Below are 6,000 nucleotides of genomic sequence, written 5' to 3' on the forward strand. Positions count from 1 at the left end.
GAAGACAGTGAGTACCCTAACCATGTCTATAAGCTCTCTAAGGCGCTTTATGGGCTCAAGCAAGCCCCAAGAGCATGGTATGAATGCCTTAGAGATTTCCTTATTGCTAATGGCTTCAAAGTCGGAAAGGCCGATCCTACACTCTTTACTAAAACTCTTAAGAATGATTTGTTTGTATGCCAAATTTATGTTGATGATATTATATTTGGGTCTACGAATGAATCTACTTGTGAAGAGTTTAGTAGGATCATGACACAGAAATTCGAGATGTCTATGATGGGGGAGTTGAAGTATTTTCTAGGATTCCAAGTCAAGCAACTCCAAGAGGGCACCTTCTTAAGCCAAACCAAGTACACTCAAGATATTCTAAGCAAGTTTGGAATGAAGGATGCCAAGCCCATCAAGTCACCCATGGGAACTAATGGGCATCTCGACCTCGACACGGGAGGTAAGTCCGTGGATCAAAAGGTATACCAGTCGATGATAGGTTCATTACTCTATTTATGTGCATCTCGACCGGACATTATGCTTTCCGTTTGCATGTGTGCAAGATTCCAATCCGACCCTAAGGACTCCCACCTTACGGCCGTAAAACGAATCTTGAGATATTTGGCTTATACTCCTAAGTTTGGGCTTTGGTACCCTCGGGGATCCACATTTGATTTGATTGGTTATTCGGATGCCGATTGGGCGGGGTGCAAAATCAATAGGAAGAGCACATCGGGGACTTGCCAGTTCTTGGGAAGATCCTTGGTGTCTTGGGCTTCAAAGAAGCAAAATTCGGTTGCTCTTTCCACCGCCGAAGCCGAGTACATTGCCGCAGGCCATTGTTGCGCGCAATTGCTTTGGATGAGGCAAACCCTGCGGGACTACGGTTACAAATTAACCAAAGTCCCTTTGCTATGTGATAATGAGAGTGCAATCAAAATGGCCGACAATCCCGTCGAGCATAGCTGCACTAAGCACATAGCCATTCGGTATCATTTTCTTAGGGATCACCAACAAAAGGGAGATATCGAGATTTCATACATTAACACTAAAGATCAATTAGCCGATATTTTTACCAAGCCTCTTGATGAACAAACTTTTACCAAACTTAGGCATGAGCTCAATATTCTTGATTCCCGCAATTTCTTTTGCTAGATTGCACACATAGCTCATTTATATACCTTTGATCATGTCTCTCTCATGTGCTATGACTAATGTGTTTTCAAGTCTATCTCAAACCAAGTCATAGGTATATTGAAAGGAAATTGGAGTCTTCGGCGAAGACAAAGGCTTCCACTCTGTAACTCATCCTTCGCCGCCACTCCGTGCTTCTCTCCATCTTTAGGGGGAGAATTAAAAGCAAAAGGACCGGACTTCGTCTTTGGTATAATCTTAACTCACTTATTTATGACCAAAGGGGAAGATAGCACTTGAGGGCTCTAATGATTCCGTTTTTGGCGATTCATGCCAAAGGGGGAGAAAGAAAGAGCCCAAAGCAAAAGGACCGCACCACCACCAATTTCAAAAACTTAGTGTTGAATATTATCAATTGGTTTTCCTATTGTGTTCAAAAGGGGGAGAAAGTAGTATTTCAAAATGATATATCAAAACCCTCTTGAACACTAAGAGGGGGATCTCATTTAGGGGGAGTTTTTGTTTAGTCAAAGAAGAAGCATTTGAAACAAGGGGAGAAAATATCAAATCTTGAAAGTGCTTTGCAAAATCTTATTCATTTACCTTTGACTATTTGCAAAAGAACTTTGAAAAGGATTTACAAAAGAGTTTGCAAAAACAAAACATGTGGTGCAAGCATGATCCAAAATGTTATATAGAAAGAAACAATCCATGCATATCTTGTAAGTATTTATATTGGCTAAATTCCAAGCAACCTTTACACTTACATTATACAAACTAGTTCAATTATGCACTTCTATACTTGCTTTGGTTTGTGTTGGCATCAATCACCAAAAAGGGGGAGATTGAAAGGGAATTAGGCTTACACCTAGTCTCTAATTAATTTTGGTGGTTGAATTGCCCAACACAAATTTATTGGACTAACTAGTTTGCCCAAGTGTATAGATTATACAGGTGAAAAAGGTTCACACTCAGCCAATAAAAAGACCAAGTTTTGGATTCAACAAAGGAGCAATGTGGGAACCAAAGGCCCTCTGGTCTGAGAGCACCGGACTGTCCGGTGTACACCGGACAGTGTCCGGTGCACTAGAGGACTCCAGCTCAAACTCGCCACCTTCGGGAATTTCCAGAGGCACTCGCGCTATAATTCACCGGACTGTCCGGTGTACACCGGACAGTGTCCGGTGCGCCAAGGAGGAGCCGCCTCAGGAACTCGCCAGCTTCGGGAATCTCCAACGGCTAGTCCGCTAAAATTCACCGGACTGCCCGGTGTGCACCGGACTGTCCGGTGCGACTCCGGAGCAACGTCTATCTCCGCGCCAACGGCTCTCTGCCGCGCATTTAATGCGCGCTCTGCGCGCGCAGATGTCAGGCGCGCCCATACTGGCACACCGGACAAGGAACAGTGCATGTCCGGTGTGCACCGGACACCCTGGTGGGCCCACAGGTCAGAAGCTCCAACGATCAGAATCCAACGGCAGTGATGACGTGGCAGGGGGCACCGGACTGTCCGGTGTGCACCGGACTGTCCGGTGCGCCATCAAACAGACAGCCTCCACCAACGGTCAAGTTGGTGGTTGGGGCTATAAATACCCCAACCACCCCACCATTCATTGCATCCAAGTTTTCCACTTCTCAACCACTACAAGAGCTCTAGCATTCAATTCTAGACACACCAAAAGAGATCAAATCCTCTCCAATTCCACAAAAGGCTTTAGTGATTAGAGAGAGAGATTTGTCGTGTTATTTTTGAGCTCTTGCGCTTGGATTGCTTCTTTTCTCTCTCACTTGTTCTTGTGATCAAAGTTCCATTGTAATCAAGGCAAGAGGCACCAATTGTGTGGTGGCCCTTGCGGGGAAGTTTTGTTCCCGGCTTTGATTTGAGAAGAGAAGCTCACTCGGTCCGAGGGACCGTTTGAGAGAGGGAAGGGTTGAAAGAGACCCGGCCTTTGTGGCCTCCTCAACGGGGAGTAGGTTTGCGAGAACCGAACCTCGGTAAAACAAATCCGCGTGTCACACTCTTCATTTGCTTGCGATTTGTTTTACGCCCTCTCTCGCGGACTCGTTTCTTTATTAACGCTAACCCGGCTTGTAGTTGTGTTTAAATTTGTAAATTTCAGTTTCGCCCTATTCACCCCCCCCCCTTCTAGGCGACTTTCAAAGAGTTCGGCCTTGAGTTCCCTGGTGCACCGGACATTCCGGTGCGCCGGACCAGGGCACACTTCGGTTATCCCTTGCTCTCTTTGTTGAACCCTTTTCTTGGTCTTTTTATTGGCTTATTGTGAACCTTTGGCACCTGTATAACTTATAGACTAGAGCAAACTAGTTAGTCCAATTATTTGTGTTGGGCAATTCAACCACCAAAATCAATTTAGGAAATAGGTATAAGCCTAATTCCCTTCCAGCTTCTCCTGTCCGGAATAATCTACGGTATTCCGGACAGTCGATTTAGAATAGTTGTAGATGAACTTATGCACCTGTGAAATGATCAACTGGGCAAACTGGTTAGTCCACAAGGTTTGTGATGGTCGTCAAACACCAAAATCGATTATAGGAAATGTTGAGACTATTTCCCTTTCAATCTCCCCCCGTTTTGGTGATTGATGCCAACACAAACGAAACCAAATACAAAGTGTAGAAATGTAACTAGTTTGCATTTTGACAGATGTGCATAAGTTGTTTTGAAATGAAAGCATTTCTAAGCATATGAGTTTGATTTGATATATTTTTGGACCACATTTGCACCACTTGATTTGTTTTTGCAAATTCTTTTTGGAAAATATTTTCAAAGACTTTTGCAAATAGTCAAAGGTATATGAATAAGATTGTAAGAAGCATTTTCAATTTTTGAAATTTCTCCCCCTGTTTCAAATGCCTTTCCTTTGACTAAACAAAACTCACCCTGAATAAAATTCTCCTCTTAGTCTTCAAGAGGTTTTCAATTGGAACTTATACTTAGATACTAGTTTTGAAATTCCATCTTTTAAGTATACTAATTGAAAATATCATACCAATTGAAAAGACAAACATAAATCATACCAATTGAAAATATCATACCAATTGAAAAGACAAACATAAATCATCATTTTGAAAGTTTTTGAAGTTGGTGGTGCGGTCTTTTTGCTTTGGGCTTAATATTTCTCCCCCTTTGGCATTAATCGCCAAAAATGGAGATGTTTGAGAGCCCTTTTATCTTTTCTCCCCCATTGATAAAAGAAATATAAGTGAAAGATTATACCAATTGGAGAGATGGTGGAATACCGACAAGGGGTAAATAATACCGATGGAGTTGAGTGGAAGCTTTGTCTTTGCCGAATACTCCATTTCCCTTTCAATCTAAGACTAATGGAAGCACATTAGTCTTAGCCTTGGCACAAGAAGAATAAGAAATATGTATGTGTACCAAATGAAAGAGATTTGATCATGGGATATGTCAATTGAGCTCTATCATTATTCTATATAATATAGATTGCTCCCCCTAAATATGTGCCTTGGGAGGAATACATATTTTGGCCTTAAATGCCAAATGCACATAATGAGGTTAATGAGAACATATCTATATCATAGACAATGTGAAGTGCATTGTGTCATAATATAAGTGTGATGCTCACGACAGACTATGCACTTATGAAAGCATGTTATAGATATTTGATGCATTTACCCTTGAGATTTCTAGGATACTTAAGGAACCTCCACCTTTGGAACAAAGGTAGCTTATCCTCGTTACAAGGTTAAGCTTTAAGCTCTTTGACAATAAAATTACTTCACCTAGTTTTAACAAAAATGCATTAATGCAGGAATGAAATTTTTGAGAGGTTAAACTAGGTATGGAGCAGAGATAATGCATAGACATGCTTTTTCTTCCTCTTGTAATTTAAAGATATGCAATATGCGTATAAGAGGGAAATCTAGGTACATGTGTAAATGATAGGAAGTAGTTTACCCTTTTATACCTTCACATAGAGATGCTCTCTTCATTGTGTTTTGTCCTTAGTCTTGGTTAATTAAAACCTATATTCAAGACAATGTATGGAAATATTTTGCACAAGAGAGAGTTCTACAACTAGTGATCCTTTTCTAAGTTATAGCTGTCATATATCAAGTAGATCACAAATTGCATAAATTTATCCGGAATTCTTCTTTTAACTTAGTGCATGTCAAGAGAGACATTAATTGATAGTATATAAAGCACTAAGCAACATAAGTGTCAATTGAAGTTATTCAATGATCAAACAAATAACAGATGCGATCAAAAGAACAACATAAGAAGATCAAATAAGCTTAAAATAGGAGAATCCAGTAAATACGCTACTTTAACAATAAAAGCTACAATCCTTGATAAAAGTGATATTACTTTACCAAATTGGATTGAATTGAAGCAACATACTTCATGAGAAACTTATTCTCATACTTGAGACTTTATGAGATTACTAAGAGAAAATGTTAGTCTCAATATGATCAAGATATAGAAATGGAGCTCCCCCTAAAGGTATGCATCAAGAATTTGAATGCTCATTTCTTTTAACGAAAATAGGGGAATTCTATGAACATCTTGATCAAGGCATGTAATATTTCCAATAATCAACTTATGCCTGGTATTCTTCAAAAATCAAAGGGTTTAGAATACTTACAACCACACCATTGACCATTTGAAGATCTTACTGTCTAAGTAGGTGTTGTTGTTCTTGATGTCTTCTTTTTCATTTGAGTGTCCTCCCTTTGTAGTTGTCCCCTTTTCTTTTCAAGCTTATAAAAATACTCAAAAAGGGATATTAGCAGCACAAGGGAGATAAATGATGATTTCTTTAGATAAGAGATATAAACAATTCATCATCTACAAGTCACACATACATGAAGTAAAATCCTTAATATTAGTGC

Source organism: Zea mays, chromosome 9 (genome assembly GCF_902167145.1).
Source record: "Zea mays cultivar B73 chromosome 9, Zm-B73-REFERENCE-NAM-5.0, whole genome shotgun sequence".
Classification (NCBI taxonomy): domain Eukaryota; kingdom Viridiplantae; phylum Streptophyta; class Magnoliopsida; order Poales; family Poaceae; genus Zea; species Zea mays.